The 22,125-nt window shown below is 32.2% G+C and overlaps 1 protein-coding gene across 2 annotated transcripts in view; it reads right to left on the reverse strand.

The window, feature by feature from the left end:
• The window catches only part of LOC135126892 (ecdysone-induced protein 74EF), a 380,527-nt gene that overhangs the window by 239,882 nt on the left and 118,520 nt on the right, over positions 1–22,125 (reverse strand). The window contains exon 1 of one of the 2 annotated variants that reach the window (XM_064053101.1): positions 2,191–2,649. The exons of the other annotated variant lie outside the window; for it this stretch is intronic. The gene's annotated coding sequence lies outside the window, so the exon portion shown is untranslated. Of the gene's footprint in view, positions 1–2,190; positions 2,650–22,125 lie in introns of those variants that run through there. 2 annotated transcript variants of the gene reach the window in all.

The following is a 22,125-nucleotide window of genomic DNA, read 5'->3' on the forward strand; positions in this document are numbered from 1 at the left end:
AATGTGGGTTAGGAATCAGAAAGATTCATCAAATGGGTATTTGAATTTTATTGATGGTGTTTTAATTCCGCATAGCTTCAAACAATAGCGTTTAGACGGTTCAATGATCTGAGGATAATTAGCTATTTAACGTTGTAAACGAGAGATTAACTTCTCGTTGTAAAATCCCACATTCGTGGAGCGGATTCTCCGAACGTCATATAAAAAAATATAATACCTACATTCAGCGCTACGGTACTTCGTGGATAAAATTCAACAGCAGCGGATAACGGTACTAGTTGAAACAGAACTTGCACCAGTCTGAAACATTTATAGATGGAATCGTTTCAAGGCAAAGGATCCTCGTAAACAACAATGTAACCGAATAATTTGAAAACAGTAGACTTAAATTATTACCGAGTTATCATTATTCATGTTTGAATAGTCGGTCCGGTAGCATTGGATTTTTAAGTACTTTGCCATGCCCGCAGTACGACTGCCTTGAAACAGTGACGCATCTAAGCAGGAGTTAATGGACGTCAAGGTCCAAAGCTGAGAATACACAAGATCACAAACCCGTCGACTGCATAATCGCTAGGATTCATTAATAAAGATGCAGCGGTTTTGGCGACTGAAATGCGGAAATGCGTTTTTCGACCACTGAACCTTGATTCCATTGAGCATTTAAACACAAATGCTGCTTCGAGATGGGCGTGAACTATGGCCCAGTTGAAACAATGGGTTAGTGCGTACCAGAATTCTATTCTAAAAATACGCGCTTGTGTAAGTGTTGGACAACTCCAAACAAAAACTGCACATATTTTTGTCACTATTTTACTTAAGCGAAGTTCGTATCTTGATATACGCAGAGCAGATTCCGCTGTAACCTTTGACAGGCCATAATTCATTAACCAAACGCGCCGTAAATATTAAACCAAAATCTGTCAATGACTGTAATTTGGCCCGGCCAATGAAATTAAATAGTAAAAAATTGTACGAATTATATTTCTAATACCTAAACATCTTGAGATGTGAGTGACCACCCAAAACTGCAACCACTGATCTTCCATGTAAATGTGATGGTGTAAGTGGAGCTAAAGGAACCATCACAAATAACATATAATAAATGGTAAAATAGCTTAAGAAACGATGGGTTATAATAATTAAAAAGATTTTGTTTCTCTCAGTATGTCGTATCACCCATACACCCTTCTATACAAAGTCCAGCTAATGTAGTACGTATATGTAGTGTAAAAAGTATGTTCAACAGATTTGTCGCTATAGATAAATGAAGGGCTTTTCGATTAACAGGACTACGTTTTCAGATTGTGATATCTAAAGAATTCACAAGGTTTTTTCTTAGCATAATAACATGATTTTTTTTAGAAAGCTGTTAAATTTTTTGTTGGTGCCCTTTGACCAAAAGTTAATTAGTTCGTTGCACAACATATTTTTCTAGTCGATGTATCGAAATTATTATTTTAAATTAATTAGAAATCATTTGTTAATCACACTGCCAATGAACTGATAACCTTTGTTGAATTTAGCCACAAATTATCCATCCACCCACAATGAACATTTGATAAGATCATTTCCAGCATTTTAAAAGCGTTACTGAAAATAATTTACGATTTCCCAAGGTTGATCATGCAGACAACTCTCCCAGTTTTCATATTTCGACGATTAATTGCTTTACGCAACTCTTCCACTTTCCCATAAAAATAATTTAAACAAACTGCTTTAATTAAACGTTTGATATCTGCTAGCGAAACGTAAAAATACTCATCCGACCATAAAATACCAGAATAAAAGAGTGGGAAAATTTCGGCAATTTCTCGACTTTCGCTTGTGCGTGTCTTAGAGAAAGTGTTCGAAATAAAAAATGTATGCTTGTCTGGTGCTCGAAACCTGTTGAAAAAAATGTTTAAAGCTCGAAATGCAGTAATTTCACAGTTTTTTTATAATCTAGGAGCGACGGTCGGAACTATTTTCGACTAGATGATGGTTATTTTAGGGTCAGTTTTAAATAGTCCTGGCTGATTTAATTTTGATTGATTCCGTACGAATACAAAGGTAGTCCCGAAAAAGCACAAGGCTGGATGATGTAATGGGAAGCTTTGGGGATTGATGGGTTCACTAACCTCGGCCCTATATTTTTTAATGAAGTTTTCACGAATATTTTTTTGTGTTTGTATGTGTGCGGCATCTCACCTGAGATCCATGCAAGTATCTGTATCCAAAAAATAATCCGAAAAAGGTCACTGAAAAAAAACACTTCACTAAACACCACACACAATAGTCAGGCACAAAAGTGTAAGTGGTTCCTTATAATAAAAATAATTCCAGGCACAATTAGGTCAGATCATCTAAATTTAATGCAAAGAATCCTGCGATGGCACTTGGTCTCACAACACAGGTGCAAGAAGATGACTTAAGTCAGGTCACTAGTCCACCAAACTGCATCCGAAAAAATCACAACACAAATATTGTCACTGGCAATTAATCCAAAATGCACAGTATAGATAAAACGCGCACGAAGTACATACACACAGTCGGTGTGGAATCGCAAGTCGATAATACAATTTACCGATTTGTTTGTTTGGGTTAACGGTGAAATTCAAGTTTGGAACTGGCGCTCACCATCAGAGAGTGTGCGCAAGCCAAAGTCGAACGCGCACTAAACACTAAGTACCCGCGATATTCGCATTGCTTAGCTAAGTCAATCTAAGCAATCCCGGAGCGGCGAGTAGTGGCGAATCGGACCGAATGCAAGGTTGTATGCAGGCGAAACTCTTTGTTTAGAGGTTGTTGATGTTGTTAACATTTCTAATTTGACCATCGAACGGTTACTGAGGTAAAGACCTTAGATGGCTCAGGGTTCTGTTTCGGCGATTCGCCAATCTCGTCACACTTTTTAATTAATATTTTTAAGTGCTTACCCTTGATGGCCACAGGGTTTCACCTTCGTGCATGGAAAAAATTAATTGACGATTTTTTACGTAGGAAAAATTGGGGAATATGGTGGTCGAGTGCAGCAATTAATGCAACAATTTATCTTTCCTGATTAGAGAGCTGCATCAACTGCGTACATGTTGCACTGTGGGGAGACAAGTTATCAGTTAACAACTTTTATCGCAGTCAATATGGTTAATAGTGTAACTTTTGTGTGGGATTAATGCGAAAATAGTATAAATATTTTTTTAAAAACAGAAATCGGGCATAAAAGTGGCAGTGTATTCACAATTCGTCATAATATAGCTACATAATAATTATAAATTCATTTAGACCCTACTAATGAAAAGGAAAAGTGTGAATGTTTGGCACAGTTTATTATCAACAAAAAATTCAAATCAAGTCCTCAGATGAGTATTTAAGAATTGTCTCTGAAGCTATGGCAGGTTATATTTTTTGCGTGCTGTATGTTAGCAGAATATTTGGTGGGTGCACATTTGATATTTAGACAAGTAAAGATAGAAAGTAAGGAATAAAGCTCTAAAGAGAAAGACAGGTCTTTCACTTGTAATATGATTTACTATTTTTGTAACAAGTTTTTAATGGTGTCAGATATATGTTACTATTTCACCATTAAGTGTTTAAATATTTTTGCATGTTATCTTTATGTATATCATTTCTTTTGTTTCAGTTTTTGAAAGATATTAATGTTCTGTCTGTCGAAGATATTCTGAATAAGGAGATGCAGATAAAATTATTAGCTGAATTCAGTACAGTAGAAGATAAAAAAACATATTTGAGAACACGGAAGCACATAATAAATCAAAGTCCACAGCTAGAAAAAGTAAAAAATACTTTAGTTAAAAATTAAAAGCACAAACTTCGTTGTACGTTAGTCTGTTGCTCTAGGATGGATTGATATGAAATATTTTTTAATGATATTACGCGCTTTATCCATTTTGGAACTGGTAGATATTTTAACATTTGCAAAAACATCAGCCGGGGTTACGAAAGCAAAGCTTTTTGTTATTTTATAGTTGCATCCAATGAAATTAAATATTATGGGTACTTAATGAGCTGTGTAAAATTTTAATTTACAAATTGCATATAATTGTTGCAAATAATGGAAATAAACAATTATATTTATCATAATATTACGTTACATTTTGCCTTGATTTAAAAACAAACTCTTGAATTAATAGCGGGGACCTTTACATCGCCGTCATAAGAACGTAAACACTTTAATCTATAGCAAATGAAGCTTCTAATTCTGTATAGATAGTTGTTCTACATTAAGTTTGGGTCATCACATTTTACAGTTTACGTTGGAGACATCAGGTTTTTTCGCAATTTTCATAAAAAAATAATAAAAAGATATTAAAATGCCTACTTTCTGAGCGTAAGTTAAACAAGTATTGCAATAGGCTATGTCTTTTGTTTGTCTGTGTGGATATTTATTACAAGATTATCTCGAAACTATAGCATAAAATGTTATTTAAATTTCATAAAGTGACGTACGCCATACTTTGTACATACTGAATATGATATATATATTCTGAACGTCGAATTTTATAAACAACGCAAGAATAAAATCCTATTATGGAAAAACTCACTTGAAACATACCTGCACTTTAACAGTCTACACATATTTTATTTTAACTTGTAGTTTGTCATCAAAAAAATAAAATTCACAAGAAAAAAACTGATAATTCTTCGAAGAAGCTACTTTCATATTTTCTCGACGTTTCATGACCTCTAGAGTACAAAAAAATAGGTGGCCCGTTTTCATCGGTCTGTCATCTCTGTCTGTCCATATTTATTAGAAAGATAAGTTTCGATAATACTGAACCTCGTGTCAAATTTTATATGTGATTTAAGAATATCGTGAAGGTGGTAAAACGCTAACCAAAATTTATGTAATCATCCTCATCAATAATTTGATAACATCCTTTATCATATTACGTAGTAAAGGTTATTTAAATGTTATAAAATAATATAGTCTTGCATTCCGGTGGTTTATGAATCCGCCTTGATTTTAATTACAATGACTTATTCATTATTATTATTTCATGTAGCCGATGCTCATGTATCAAATACCATGTATACGAGTTGGTTAATTAGCAGATTGTTTTCATTACATTCTTGTTGATTTTTATACTGTGACTGGTATTATCCATTTTTTGGTACTTATCATAATGTAAATAAAAATGCAAAATCGAATTTTATAATTTTTCGAAAAAAAAATTGATTTGTTCGATTGTGTTGCGTTTAGATAACTGTACACTAATTTTTTATGTTATTTAGCAAATACTGAAAGTGACAGGTACATTTATTCCCACCAAAAAGTTAACGTCTTTTCTAAAAAAAATGGTCTGAGGTTATTTAGACACAACTTTCCTCGTCCCTGAATTACAATAAATCATATTTTCTGAAACATTAGAAAATTTATTTTGCGAATTTTATTTTGTTTGATAACTCATGTATTTAATAGATTGTTTCATTTATTTTATTTTTTGGGGTCATCTGTATAAGTAACTCTGAAAAATATGAATGGATTGATAAACTGCAAGTATAAATTCATTACATTTTGCGTGTTTTAGATAGTATTTATCGAAAAAATTGAAATGAAATGACGTCACTAAATTTTTGGGAGGGGACAAACCGATAAATTTGATAAACGATTTATCAAGCTTACGATAACCTTAAAACGTTTGTAAGATTTCAGAGCATTCAGTTTTGGAATGGGAAAATGTTATTTATTTTTTTTTTTTCAAAGATCTGCATGTCCAGGGTAAACACTCGACAAGGATTCATAATGCGCAAATGCAGGAGTATCTAGTTTTATAAAAATGAAATAATATTTATTATTATAAATATTGGAGATTACGCCATCCCATTGTTGGTGTGGGTGATTAGACAAATTTCGGTTAGTGTTTTATCATCTGCATACGTATAAAATGTGACGACAATCGGTCCGGTAGTTTCGAAGTTTGCGTGCGGATGGAACCCTATTAAAATATGTACTTCCTTAGCTTACGCTCGGGAAGTAAAACATACAATGGATGCAATAATGGTTATGTTACAGCTGCAATACGGTAAATATGGAATTTTTTAAACGTGACTATATATACAAAACATAAACAGAAACACAATAATATAAACAAATGTATAATTTCATATTTTTTTATATTTAGTTTTTTAGTTCTTCGAATAACACTGGTATCCAATTTATTTTGTCTAAAGTTTACAGTGTCTATCGTCTTCTGGAAATTTTTTGACGGATAAATCACCGAAACTATCGAATCGATTACTCTAAAATTTTAATTTTAGGTGCACCTTAAAATTATTATTGTTCAAACAGTAAAATGTTGAACAAGACTGGTCCAGTTCCCACAAAAATGACCCTGTCATCTAAAAGTCACTGGTGGCTCGTGACCTGTTGAAATGTGGGGACACAATTTGATTGATAAGTTAAATATGAAAGATATAAAACAGGCTGTTATTACCAATTAATAGACGAAATTATTGACGGAAATAATACACAAAGTACTTGTCCACATACCTTTGGTTTTAACTCATTACTAAAGAGATGCAGTTTTAGGCCATGCGACTCCCACCACTTTCCTTCAGTAGCGCGCGATGTTATTGTTTCTCTTAGCCCATCGCTGCATGTTCAGTCGCGCGACCCTGGACTGGCAAGGTTAATGAGAAGTGGGAGAAATAATTGAACTATTTTTACCCGTCTCTACTCATTACTGAGGAGACACATAAAGCAAAACAATTTATTATTTTTTTGATAACCGCACATCTACAAAAATTTATCATACGTGTTATATCTATTAAAATATCTATGAAAGTCTCTCGTTTTGCAATGAACATTTTTTTATTAATAAATGGAGACTGCCTTTTTTTAAATTTTTCAATTTTATCGTCGATTTTTTATTAACTAGTCAACTGAATTCTTTATTTTTATTTAAAATTAAACAATTTCACTCGCGTAGAATGAAAATGAACTCCCGAGTTGAATTACTGTTAGCGGTCACTCTTTCAAATGTGACCTGATTCCAGCCAAATACAGCGACTAGAGGTGCGGTTTCCATGGCAACGGAGTAAACAAAACGTCTAAATGAGTCATGATTTGGTCTCCACTTTTATCGAAACCGACGATATATCCAAGACACAACATTTTTAGATGTAAGTTTTGATACATTTGATACAAATGGGGCGAGATAAAAAAATTAGTTTTGATAATTATGACACAAATTTCCGGATAATTTTTTAAATATTGAAAATTTCTGTTTTGGTATGTCCAGTGTGTTTGTAGACGTTGTAATTTGGGAGGGGGTGGGGGGGTACGTGTTAAAGGTGGTTTCTTGGTGCGGACAATTGTGTTGATTTTGATATTTACAACACCTATTTGAATTTCAAAAATTTTGAATTAAAAAAAATTAAAAATATTACTAAAAGTCTAAACTAAAACTTTAAACTTTAATTCAATGATCTGTAGCATTTATTATCATTTTGTAGTCGTATGTAAATCTACATATTATAAAAATGTAGATCAAAAAGCATGCTATGTTGTGCATTTAAAACAAATTTAAACAATATTTCAATACGACGTCATCAGTTCTTTTGAAGAGATAAACAAACTTTAGTTACTGGGTTAACAACAGAATGTAATCGTTGCTCTGGTTTCGGAGGTTATCTATGCAATAAAATAATACTCGTAACAGACAGACGGAAACCGAAAACTAATATTTTTGTATTCTAAAAGTCGTGAAACACCAAGCAACAAGAAAATTGAATATTTATTTTGTAAGAGTAATCCCCCTACAATACCTTTCTTCTCTATTGTTTGGGAAATAAAAATTCGCCGTTGGGACGCTAATTTAATTACTTCCATGAAAGCGGTGATTAGGTATTAATTACGTTTATAATGTAATGTTACTAATTACTTCCATCTGCGTAATATGATAGTGACAATAGTTGACATTAGATGATAAAGTATGAAGTAGCCAAGACATTTAGCACATAATTAAAACGTTGATTGTCATACAACTTGCTCATCACTCTAGAGCTGAAAAAATAATTACCAAATATGGCAATATATTAAAAAGCATTAGAATTATAAAAATATTATATAAAATATTACTAACCATTTTGTTTTCTACAGAGTAAGAAATGACGAACTGTACTGTTTATATATTTATTATATTTTATGTTGTTTGTGTGATGGTGGTAAGTAGTTTTCGTAATAATACGTTTACTAGTATGTATATTGCGTAGTTACAAATTGGAATGTTATAGTATATGCGAATTCCGTGCAATACCTATAGTTTTCGCATTCTTTTGAAATGAAAATTTGCCAGAAAATAATTTACAAAAAATGAGAGCTTTTGTGGTTAACCACATTTTTCTTCATTTGATCTTCAAAAATGTACCAAATTCGATGACTGCAAGACACCAAAAATAGACCCATAGAAGTTCGTTCATTTTAAATAAGCAATCGTCGACCTAAATTTGTACATTTTTTCAACGCTGCGTCGAGTGATTTCTAGACATTTTCGTAAAGTTCACACCGTCTGCACGCAAAACAATAACGCGCACGTCATTCAAAAAAAAAAAAAAACTAAATTGGGAGGTGGTGCCATCATGGTATTCATATGTCAACACCTTTCACTCCTAGGGAAATGAACGGTTTTATTTTCATTATCTGCTAATGCATCAGTCTGGATTAAAAAAGCACTGATCATTGTCTGAGTAAGTAACAACGTTCTCGCATCAGTGAGAACACAACACAATGCAAAAATCGTCGACAAAGAATTAGCCAAAGTGAATTTACTAGCAGTTGTAATTGGCTCGAGTGCAGCTTGCAAGTGTTGTTTGTTACATATTTATTTGAAAACCTTCCACGGCCGGTCAGATTCCTTGATCTATAATTAACTAAACATCCAATATTCGTTTTATCTAGTCTTTAAAGTGAATTTATTATTGTTAAGTAGACTCAACTAATCATCTTCGCAGCATGCACAATCACCGAAAATACTACTCTTGACTATTTTATGGAAATACGAGATAAAAACGCGACCTTTACATTTTACGTTTACCAAAATAACAACTTCCTTGCAGCTTAACCCTGAGCAAGTGATTTACAATTAAATAATTTTGAAAGCGGCTCATAAGCACTGCTACACCTCGATGATTCAAAAAAACAATAAATCAGTCGCGTGATGTCACGTATTAGCATGAATAATTTATTTTGCTAAAGCAAAATTCTGTTTTTGGATAGCGTCGTGTTGTGGGAATCCCTCAATGGCAGGTTTCAACAGCTTGAAAAGGTTGATCGCTTTTATTTTGCGATTATTCAATTATTGTGCCAACATACAATAACGACATGTTGAGCCAACAAGTTCGATTGTGTCGCAGAAATTAGTATCAACAGAAATAAAGGTGATGGTTTTATTGATGCGCTTGTCATTTCTACGTTTAGGAAGCTTAACTAGACGATATATTATAACTATCGAGGGGAAATAAAATCGGGGTCAAATTTCAGTCTAATAATAATGATCAACTAAAATGTAGGTACAAAAGTACCACGATAAGGTAAAACCAACAAATCCAAATACATCAATTAATTTCTAAAACATTTGTGATAATTCGCAGTAACAGATAACAAACATGCAATTTATTATTGAATGAAGTGTTTATTGGCTGCTTTATATAATAAGTTTCCTGTTGGGGAAGGTCGGGAGGTGCGATATTTTTCATTACCAGGCTCATTCATAATCCAGGTGGGAGATAGTAAGAATTATAATGCCACAATAAAATTTATTCAGCATTCTGTCTGTTGACAGCTTAAATGCATTATTACGAAGTTGTTAAAATGCACTGGTTTTTCTACAGAAAATTATGTATGCGTATTCTTCAAGCAAATATTTAAATTACCGCGTAAACAAGGAAGTTACGAATAACGGGGTGTACAAATGATTTAATAAGTTTATCCGGATGAACACGTTTAAGTAAATAAATGTTGTGAATTCTTAAAATAATGTTGAAAATGAGTTGAAATAGCATTCTGCGTAATTATTTCAAAAAAATTAATGTCGTGCTTGTTGAACCTATCGTTAACAATAATAACACTTGTAGATATGCTATCAACACGATTCCAGCTGCCTGGCCTAATATGCTTCTATTTCGTCAATTAATTTCGTTGCATTTTTATCGTTGCAAAAAAATGCACCTGATATGATAAAGCTGTTTGCATTAACTGAACTTGGTCTACCGATTACGTGGAAACGTTTTTATTGACGGTCTACCACTTATCTCTGATTATTTAGTTTAACTAAGGTTAGTGCTGTAGTTATTTATACACACACCGATCACCCAACTAGATAATACGATGCAGGTTTGCCATGCACTATTTTCGTTAATACAAAATTTCGACACAATTCCACACGCCGCATTTTGGACTTTAAACTGAAAAATACGAAAGGGTCAAATCCTTAAACCCGCCAATTAAAAGTTTTGATACTTTTATCAAAAAAAATACCTACTTCAATACCAAATAATAGTAAAGCAACTGCAGTGATTTGAAAGCAATATCTGTAAGGTCATCGTTAAGGTCAGTCTATAAATATTTAATACGAAGTTTTCAGACATTAATAATAAAAGGCTGAATTTCCATTTCTTCAAATACTGCCCACCAGATGTGATACGGAGAAATGATGCGGAGAAAGTTTAATATGCAAGCAGAGCAATGAGATTTGGATTAAATTTGCACCGTTTTTTTAGAATAAATGAAATCTTGCCATCGTGCAGATGTGGTGTTAAACCATAAAGATAGATGATACATAAATGATGAGTGACACTATCGCACCACGTTACGAAGTGAAAATGTTGATGTCATCTAGAGGAAGTTAGTTAAAATGTGTGATAAGAATCGTAAGTAAAATGCCGTAGTGAAATTGATAATGAAAGTATTAGGGCTTTTACAACAATAAAACGAATATATCACATATATATGCTAAAACGATAACGATTTTAAATGAAGGTTTATTTTATCGATTGTGTCATCAATTTTCCCCAATGGGTATGGATTTCCGTTTCTACAGAAAACTTGACATGAAACGGGACAATCGTTAGTGACCCTGCTACAACATTTCCATACCTATCGCTTTGGAAGTAAAAATTGTTATCTTTGTGGAAATAATGATCTAGTATTTTTTTATTTTTTCAAATTCAATGATAAATCAATAAACTCAATAAATTTTATTTTTTTTCTTTTAAAAACGAAACTGTTTGATTAGCTTTAGTTGTCGATGATGTGCTCGAATAAATATTACTCCTACTACTTATGCTACAACTATTGTGGAAGTAAGTGTCAAAAAATTTTACCATTTTGAACTTTGATACCATTTTTTACCTTCCGAATGTAAGCTAAGGAAGTATTGTAACGAGTTCTATTTGATAGATAGTTAATTTCATAGTTAATAGCATATGCAAAAGTAGGTCGCCCGTTTCCGTAATCTCTGAAACTACGAGATTTATTGTTAGGAAGTTTTGGATTTATTGTTAGGATGGTAAACAGTTCACCAAGATTTGTCTTCTCATCCCAAAAGTGCAATGATATCGTGACAAAATTTTGCAACTTTAGGGCATTTGAGATAAGAAAAATAGCATTCTTCTATATATATTTTTTTACACTTGTGATTTATAAACTATAAAAAAAACGGTTGAAAGTTTGCACACATCTGGCTTGAAATTTATAGTGTAATATGATGTCTTATTTTTTTTGAAGCGATCATATACAATGTTTCAAAAAAATAATATAAGTTTAAGGCAAAATACATATTTTAGGAGCTGACCCGGCAAACGTTGTTTTGCCATATAAGTTATTTCTAGCGAATATTTTGGTAGTTAAATAAAAAATTAAATTAATATAAATAAATAAATTATAATTAAATTAAATTATAAATTATACATACAAATTTATCGTACGACAATGATTATATTCAACAGCCATCTTGCAACCCTATTGCGCATCTGTGGATGAAAGTAAAGATACTAATATCGTTATTAAAAAATGGGAGTTGGTGATAGAAGGGTGAAAATTTAAGGTTGTATCTATTTTTTGATGGCAAACCTTAAAAAAAATAAAAATAAAAAATTTAGTGTAAAAAAAAATAAGCAAAACATTTTTTGGGTGCGCCGCCCTTATCACTTAGGGGTATAAGAAATAGTTTACGACCTATTCTCAGACCTACCGAATATATACAAAAAATTTCATAAAAATGTGGCAAGCCGTTTCGGAGGAGTTTGGTTACAAACACTGACACGAGAGTTTTATTTGCATATAGATTAGAAGATTAATTAAATCAGAAACGGCTTATTTAATTTTCTTAAAATTACTGGCATACTTGTTATTAATTAATATTACAGCACAAATGCTATATTTCTCCGTACAATTAAATTGATGACGTCATCGCAAAATTTTATTAAGGTTTTCTTGCATGGCACACTTTTTTGTCTGTAATTCAATTATCCAACCGTATTGTTGTTTTGATGTATTATTATAAAAAAATGGGCGAAGTTTACTTCGACAGTACATTTTCCTAGCCCTTAAAGTACAGTATCCAACTTTTTCGAAAATTTATAAAATTTGATTTTGCGAATATAATTTTTTATGATCACCTCTATAAATTAAAATAAAGAATTGTATTTAATAAAGTAAAGGTAAAGAAGCATGCTGTTCGTTTGTTTCAAGTGAATTTTTCCATTACAAAATTTTGTAAAGACGTCATCAACATTCTAGCAAAGACACGTACATCCATTTGGGGACAAATAATCGAGTGAGAATGTAGGGTCAAACGCATTATTCTAAGAAACCTTAACTAGGAACAGGAAGCGGAGACGGCGACGGTCACGATTTATCATTATTTCTGTTAATTTGATAATTTGCCTAGTTTTTTAAAATACGAGTAAAAAATATTTCTTAACATCTTATAGGCAATTGAAGAAAAACGATATTTTCTAAATACAAAAAAAAAGATCTAAAGTTATTTACTTACACCCCCTGAAGTACAGTCCAACACATTCAGCTTTTTCGAAAAATTATAAAATTAAAATAACCCTTATAATTTAAAGTAAGATGTGTATGGATTCCTAAAATACAGGTAAACCAGTCACAGTGTAAGGAAAATATACATGCAAAACTAATGACAAGTGTAAGTGAAATATGTATTTAAAGATCAGATGTATTACGAGGAGTACTGAATAATAAAAATTATAATAATGACAAAGTCAAGGCAAATTCATAAACTAAAATTATAGGAGTATATTATTTTATAAAATTTACATGGCATGCACTAAGCAAAAGTTTCAGATGACGCCAAAGTACTTCCTTAGATTACGATCGCGAAATCAAAATGGCACAATCAAATTTAATAAAGTATCTGTGAAAATGGTTTTGTTTACAATTTTTTCCATGCCATAGTAATAAATGTTTGTATATGTTATGTTATAATACAATTTGTATTTTTTTTTTGTGTGAAAATTTGGATTCTTAGGGTAAAAAATTAAGGCAGATTCATAAACCACAAGCATATGAGTATGTTATTTTATCAAATTAAATAGCTAAAAAGATTGAGGGTTCGTCATCAAATTGTTGGCGAGGATGATTAACCAAATTTTGATAACAAGCGGTTCGGTAGTTTTGAAAATCATTTGTCTAGTAAAAATCGACACAAACGGCAGACAACAGTCAAACGGAAATGGGAGATTTCTTTTTCGCACTCTTCAGGTCATGAAACGTCAAGAAAATATGAAAGTAGTTGGTCGGTCGCTGATGTGCCCTACTACAATCCTTCCGCGGTTACGCCCGGGAAAGAACTGTGACTGTGTTTGGAATGTTAATCTTTTCGTTCAATAATAGGAGTTTAAAATTAGACGAGTTTCATTAAAAAAATGTTTGTAAACTGGTGGTGTTATTTATTGCATGCTTTTTTTCTACACAGTGTTCTGACAAGTGACTTCAAATAAAACGGTTTGTGTGTGTACAACAATGTGCCTGAGTTAAATAGGTTTGCGTATGCTACATAAATGTTAATATGCGAGATAAACATCTAAGCGGAAGTCTTCAATAAAGATTTAGAAATTTTGCTGAAGCCGTCTTTAATTAAATTAAATTAAATATTTTTTCATATCCGCTTCAAATCGATCTATATGTTTGTTTCGTTAATTAATTTTGAGACATTCAGAACAATCAATTGTAACAAATTAAATCATGTTGGACATAAAATTTTTAAATAAACCAAAACTGTACAACAATGAATAGTTTAATAATGTGTAGTTCTAGAGGTCACTGCTTTTTAAAGTCCCCGAACGGAAACGCAAGCCGAAGTTTTTGTATTCCACAAACTGCGAAATTCTAAAGAAAACATTAGGAGGCAAATGCAATGGTATAAATTCACCATATTATAACATCACAAGTAAAAACAAAAATACAGATACCCCATTTAAGGTTAGCTTTTGATGTCTACTATGCATATTTTTAGTTAAGTGTTAAGTCAATTAGGTCAATATCTTCTTTTAGACCAGTTTTTATGCAAAGCAAGGCAGATGTCCACACTGGGCAAACGAAGGAGTCTAATTATGTGTTTAGTTTATGGGTTATACTCATGGATGTGTACTCCACAGAAGCAGGAAAACTTGTATATTTTAAATGTGTCTCACATTTCATTTGATGTTCTAGAATTTTATAATATGAACGATTTAAACTACGTTAGTTTTTTATATAAATTTTGCGAAAAAATTCCTACTATGGAGAAAGAGAAATGGACTTTTGACGACCTGTTTTTGATCGTGTTTTTTTATTTCTCTCTCGGTATGTATGGTCTATGATTCGTCGACCTTACAGGAGAATTTTTACAACATGTAACTTACATGTTTGTGAACAAAAATAATACAATTGTCTGTTTCGGGAGTGTCTTGAACTCATTGAAAAATATATGGTTACGTCATTAACAACAACATAAGCAGCTGCTGTTAGTCCTTCCGTTAATTATTTATCCTAGTGAAGTTTTCTCGTGCTTATAAAATTACGAATAGATGATTTATCCCGCAAAAAAATTAAAATCTATTTTAAATTTGATAAAAATACAGTGTACATGTTTTCTCCAATCTGCCTTTTGTCCTTAGCACACGTACTACAAAAATTCAAATTGAAATAATGAAAACCGCAAGCAATTACCATTTTCCTTTACTGAAGATAATTAGAATTATAAACAATATTACTAAAGAGAAATAAATTAGTCGATAATTGTAACGAAGGTTGTACACCTTTGGTAAATTTATTTTCCTGTTAGACAACATATATTGAGTGATTTCTAACTGTAGTCATAATTCAATACTAAAATACATCGAATCGACCTTCAACTGAAACGTAAAAAAAACCTGTTAAATGTACAACATGCATTTGCTGCAGGACTTGGCTTGCAGGAAATAAAAGATCGTCATCACATCTAACTTAAGAAGGCCTTCAACTTAAATCAAAATGTTATTGCCTGCAAACCTTATATTAATATAAATTTAACAAGCACCAAGAAAAAAAATTGAAAGCTTTTTGAGAAATTTCGTCGGCTTTGTGGGAGAAGTTTAACGCTTCAATAAGAACAAAAACCGCTAATACATTAAGTGGCTTTTGCGTTTTAATTAATAAAAGTTAGAACCTTTATGCTGAATTGTACCTCATTACTTCCAAAAAATTAAGCAAAGGGAGAGTATTTTCGGTGGAAAGTTTGAAATTTGATACAACGAAGGTGTCTAAAACATAGGATGTTTTGAAAATACTGTTTGAAAATTAATATGCGGAGTTTGATTCGTTTTATTTGAGAGTAGTCTAAATTTAAATTAATAGCGTCTAGAGCAATGAACACTATTATTAAGAGTGTGACAACTGCAAGGATAATGCAACATTTTGTGTGCAGCCTTCAATGAGTCACTTGTAAGTACTATTAGACAAAAGCAAAGTCAGTCAGTCCACTACGGTGTGGGTGAATATTAATGTTTTCCGTTAATATTATGTCTACAACAAAAATAAAATTAAAGTGACAATAAAATATTGCTCTTGCTTTAAACACAATAACGTAGCAGCTATGATTTACACACTGCTTGTAATTACTATTAAAAGGCAACATTACAGTTGTGAATTGCCATTTGAGAGATATAAAAGACGACTCCATGTTCGAGGAGGCATGTTTATCACATGAGGGTTTTTATTCTTAACGCGGCATTGAGTTTAAACAATTAACACTTAGATTTATTAACCAGTCGAAGTGTCAAGTGCTTCCAAAATCTATTAAGTTGTGTTACCTTCCGGTAATAAATGTGGTCAATGCTCTTGTTTAACATGAAAACTGGAAGAACATTTTTAAGATATTCGCACGTTTATCATCTATATCGCTGTTTACGACAGCTGCTGAGGGTGCCTCGAACGTTATGGAGCAGAAACAAACTGTTACGGGCGCCATATTTCTAAATTTTATTTTAAAATGTATAAAGTAGTCAAAATGAGTGGAGCTGCAAAATGATACGAACAACGTGAAGACATTAAATTTAAGAATTATAGCGGGAAGAATACCGAAATTTTAAAAGATAGTATTTTGGGTTGAAATGCGGAGTTTTTGTATAAAACCACACACACGAAAAACATACAATTTATTATTTATGTAGTCTTTGTATACTAGTTTTTTTTTCATTGCCAGCAATAGTTTATATCAAATTTTAAATTTCCAATACATCAAGACTGAAATTTCAAATATGATAATAATCACGGCCTCACTGTGGGACAGGTGAAGACTATCTGCTAATTTTTACACGTAAATAAATGATAAATGCAGATAAAATGCATTCCAGTACATGATATGAAAATAAGTACTGTTAAGAAAACAAGATAAAATGTAATTTTCTAAAACGATAACTAAAATATGATGGTCATTTTAACCAAAGTTTCAGTTCATGTTATTATTCTCCTCAAACCATAAAGTACGAAATCCAGTTTTTTGGTTTCCGTTTGTTTGTCTGTTTCTGTCTGTTTTCGATTTCATTAGACAGATCATTTTCAAAAATTAATGACTTGTATTTTTAACTGTGTAAAAATTGATAATGTACTTGTATGCTTTTACATTTACGTCAAAACTTGTACTCGTAAGGTAGCTTAAATATAATTTTATTTTGTCTATGTTTTATATGATTTGTGTAAGTAATAAGGTATTATTATTGTTATTGTCAGTTTTCAAAAAAAATAGTTTACTTTCCGAGTGTCAGCAAGGGAATTATTATGATAAGCTGTATAGGGCGAATGGCTACTTTTACGTTCTCTCGACGTTTGATAATCTCTAGGGTACGCAAAAATAGGTCTCGAGTTTCCCTATGTGTGTCTGGCGTCTGTGTCTGTCTGTCCGTCTGTCTGTCTGTCTGTATGTATGTCTGTATGTCTGCCGTCTCCAAAACTACTGAACCGATTGCTGTATTTTGGGAAGATCGTATAGATGATAAAACGTTTTGTTTTGTTAACGATCCCTACCAACCATACGATGACATCGTCTGAAAATTTGATACATTGAACATTTTTAAAATTTTATAAAATAATATACTCCTACACTTGTAGTATATGACTCTGCGTTGAGTTTTAACCTCAATTACTTCAAAAGGTGCCATGTTTCATACAAGGCGCTGGTTTTACGAAACTTCAGGAAAAAACCTTTGATCAATTTTTTAGTTTTATTTGAGATTGCATAAAGGACTGGTTAGAAATTTTGGAATGATTATAGTAACATTATACATTATAAGTTTAATTATTTCATCAACACTGTTTGTTTATAAATATTATATTATTAATTAACATTTGTCACTTGTTTTTAGACAAAAAGTGCATAAGTGCATAATGAAGCAGTTTGTGACGAAGTAAATGCCAATAATATATTTAAACAAACCAGATCTACAAAATTATTTGATTAATAAAGTGGAAGTATGCAAACTTACAATATAATAATTATAGAAGGAACCAAGGATTGATTCTCTTTGGACACGATGTTTAAAATAATTTTACAAAAATAACGTGATCGACGAATGCTGATGTTGTTGTCTGTGGGATAATTACTCGTATTTTTCTAATAATCTATAGGTTATGTACTTCTTACGCCTCAGAACGTTTTACTTACTGCATAGCAAAATCCACTGACGTCCAAACCAAAACTAGTTTCAAAAGTGCAAATAAATTTACTAAAATATGTTAGAAGAAAAACAAAATAAGAGAAACATGAACTTCAAACGAGCAAAAGAAAGTATAAATATCATTTTTACTTCCTGATCATACGTGAGGGAAGTAGGTAGTTAAGCCAATATACAGGCTGTTTCATCTAATTTGAAATGGAATTATCATTTGACTTTTTTTTTAAATATAGAAACATAAACATACAATATTTCTTTGACTACATTCGAATTGCAAAATTAAGTAAATTGTATTAGACATTACATACAAAATTGGTCTAATGTTATTTAGACCGAACTTTTTCGTCCCTGAAAAATTTAAAATTAATTTTGGAATTTTATTTATTTCTTATAAGTCTTATGACGACTCCTATAAATCAAAATAGAAATATGTGTGAATTGTTAATGTACAGGTAAACAAGTGGGAAAATATATTATCAGTCAAAATTTTGCTGAATAAATGTTATTTAAATTTTATAAACTAGCATACTCCTGTATTTCAGATTTACGAATCCGTATTCAGTTTTTACCCTATAGATCCAGATTTTGGAAAACAAAATTAAATTTGTTTTTTTTTTTTAAATTAACAATTTAATTTCGAAATTGCAAAACCTAATGCTCTGACAATTTGCAAACGTTTTAAGGTAGGTAATCGGAAACACGGTGAACGGTAATAAAACTTTATTTCCTTCCTCTCCCCAAATTGATGATATCATCGTAATTTTTTTTTTCTGATACATCAAAACTTTTTGAGTACATTCTTGGTTTATCAATGCATTTTTTTTTTTAATTTACAGAGGTTATTACAAAAATTCCAAAATCAATTGTTACGATTTTCAAAAGAGCGGGATTTATTAGATAATATTTTAGGGGCGAGGGAATAAGTTCTGTCGAAATACCTTTTAACCAACTTTTTAAATAATAATTTTAAATAAAATTTCCAGGGATCCATCCCAATATGTGTCTTGTTAATATACGGAAATCCGCGATTTAGTTTTACACAATAACTAACTATAAAACATGGTTCTACAAAATGAAATGTAGAAATAAATTTCAAGTAAAGAAGCATATTTTACGTTTCAATGTTAAAAGAAATTTAGAATGCAATCGTATATTTTTTACTTCCCGAGCGTAAACAAAGGAAGTATTGTAATCGAGTTCGTCGGTCGACTCTCTACTTTTACGTTTTCTCGACCTTTCATTACCCCTACAGGGCGAAGAAATAGGTCTCCCGTTTCCGTCTGTCTGTCTGTCCGTCTGTCCGTCTGTCCGTCTGTCCGTCTGTCCGTCTGTCCATCTGTTCGTCTGTCCGTCTGTCTGTCCGTCTGCCCGAAACGTCCAGATTTTTGTAAAAAAATAAAAATTATAAAACAACATTTTGCAATTTAATTTTGAAACTGCTAATCCGAATGCTTTGAAATGTTGCAGATGTTTTAAGGCTATAAAGAGCATCAGAAATCTTTAGTCAAAATATATTTGGTTATCCCCTCCAAAAACTTGATGACTCCAGCTCAAAAGTTTGCCGAATATATCCTATCTAAAATGTACAAAATATGATGAGTCTGTACTTGTGATTTATCACTCCAATCATATTTTTTGGATTTGCATATACAGGGTGACTCAAAAAAACTAATGAATACGTGAATTTATTTTATTGAGTCAATCAGGAACTACAAAACCGAATGCTTTGAAATGTTGCAGATATTTTAAGGTTATAAAGAGCATAATAAATGTTTATTCAAAATATTTTTGCTTATCCCCTCCAAAAAATTAATGACGTTAGCTCGAAAGTTTGCCGAATAAATCCTACCTAAAATGTACAAAATATGATGAGTCTGTACTTGTGATTTATCACTCCATTAATATTTTTTGGATTTGCATATACAGGGTGACTCAAAAAAATTAATGAATGCTTAAATTTATTTTATTGATTTACTCAAGAACTACAAAACCGAATGCTTTGAAATCTTGAAAATGTTTTAAAGTTATCATAAGCATGGTAAGTTTTTGATCAAAATATTTGCTTATCCCCGGTAAAAAAAATATGACGTCACCCCAAAATTTTGCCGAATAAATCCTATCTAAAATGTACAAAATCTGATGAGTCTGTACTTGTGATTTATCATTCCAATCATATTTTTTGGATTTGCATATACAGGTGACCCAAAAAAATTAATGAATGCGTAAATTTATTTTATTGATTTACTCAGGAACTACAAAACCGAATGCTTTGAAATCTTGAAGGTGTTTTAAAGTTATCATAAGCATGGTAAATTTTTGATCAAAATGTATTTGCTCACCACCCCTAAAAAAATTATAACGTCGCCTCAAAATTTTGCTGAATAAATCTTGTCTAAAATGCACAAAATATGATGAGACAATACTTCTGATTTATGATTCCATTCAAATTTTTTGGATTTGCTTATACAGGGTGGCTCGAAAAAATTAACGAATCAGTCAAGTTATTATTGATCAAATCACGAACGAGATGAAACTTCCAGAGTGAAAGCGAATTTATTGAAATATCCCGTTACAGAAAGAATGACTCTCTTTGAACCAATTTTTTTATTCGTATACCGCATTCCCGATGATCCAATACTCAAGATATTTAAGAAATTAATTTAGTGGTTTCGAATAATTTTTCCAACTGATAAACGACAGACAGACAGACGGAAACGGGAAAAAACAAGTCATGAAATGTTAAAAGGACCTTCGTGCAACACAACCTCCCATAGTTGTCGCTCGAGAAGCAGGAAAGCATAAAATAAAAAATACTATAAACGAAATTCGGACATTTTAAAAGATGACCTTTCAGTTAACAGTATGTCAGAAATCATAATTTTCTTTGAAGTTGTTTCGATAATTTTGCATCGGCAATGATTGAGCTGTCGCCTTTATTTCAATATTTACCTGCTTCGTGTTTCGAAATAAATAAAGACAGCCGATTTTTCGTAAACTTTCTTTTTTGTCAAGGTTTTAACCTTTGGTCACTCTGTCTCCGAATATCCATTTCGTCTATAATGACGTTGATTACTTGTGACGCAATCATTACTGCGGTTAATTTTCCACACCTCGGTAATCGCTCTCACAGAACTTGTGCTAATCTAGAAAACGTATATCTCCTTTGAACTGGCGGTGCCTTTGTAAATTACAATCAAGTAAAGTATTTCGCAAAAAAGATTTATTAACTGCAACGTTTTCTCTCGACTTTCCGGTCTGTCATCTCACCTAACATCTCAACATTTAATCCGCTGCAAAGATCGTGATCTCTTCGCTTGAGGTCTTGCCCGTCTAGGCTGTCCAACCTTTCCTAACACCGCTACGCAGCCCTATTTTGGCAATGTCAATTAAGATCGACATCTTCCAACAGGAAAACATCTCTTATCAGATCACGCGTTCTGTGTTTTCGCCATGTCCAACGGAATGACGTGAGTGCATTCCAAATAAAAGGCGAAGCAATGGTTCGAATGATCAAAGGATAGTGAGAATCGTAATGAGTGGCCCTGGTTTGGCGGTCACCAGCACGGAATTGCTCGGCCTTAGCTCCACTGACTGACGGAGGTCGTTCAGAATCTACTCGTTCGATGATAAATTGTCATGGTCAGGCTTTAAAAAGTTTTCGATGGGCCCGGGGGCACACACTAATACGAGTATCGAGAGGCATGTCTTTACCGCAGACCAATCGCTGCGCTTTAGCCGAAATTAATTTGACCACTGGGAAATTAAGAGCCAACTCTAATTTCGTAATCTGTTTCGGTACAAACTTTCCACTTTGACAAATCGATGAGAAAGTGCCTCTAAGTGCTTGGGAGAACATTATTAGTTAATATTAACAGGGAATTGAGAATAATGTGGAGGTAAAGAAGAGTGACAAGAAATCCCTCGCCGAATTTCCGAGTGGAAGCTTCATTTTGATTTCGGCCGCTT

Source organism: Zophobas morio, unplaced genomic scaffold, assembly GCF_036711695.1.
Source record: "Zophobas morio isolate AGI-343-1 ecotype UQ-CSIRO unplaced genomic scaffold, CSIRO_AGI_Zmor_V1 ptg000011l, whole genome shotgun sequence".
Lineage (NCBI taxonomy): Eukaryota > Metazoa > Arthropoda > Insecta > Coleoptera > Tenebrionidae > Zophobas > Zophobas morio.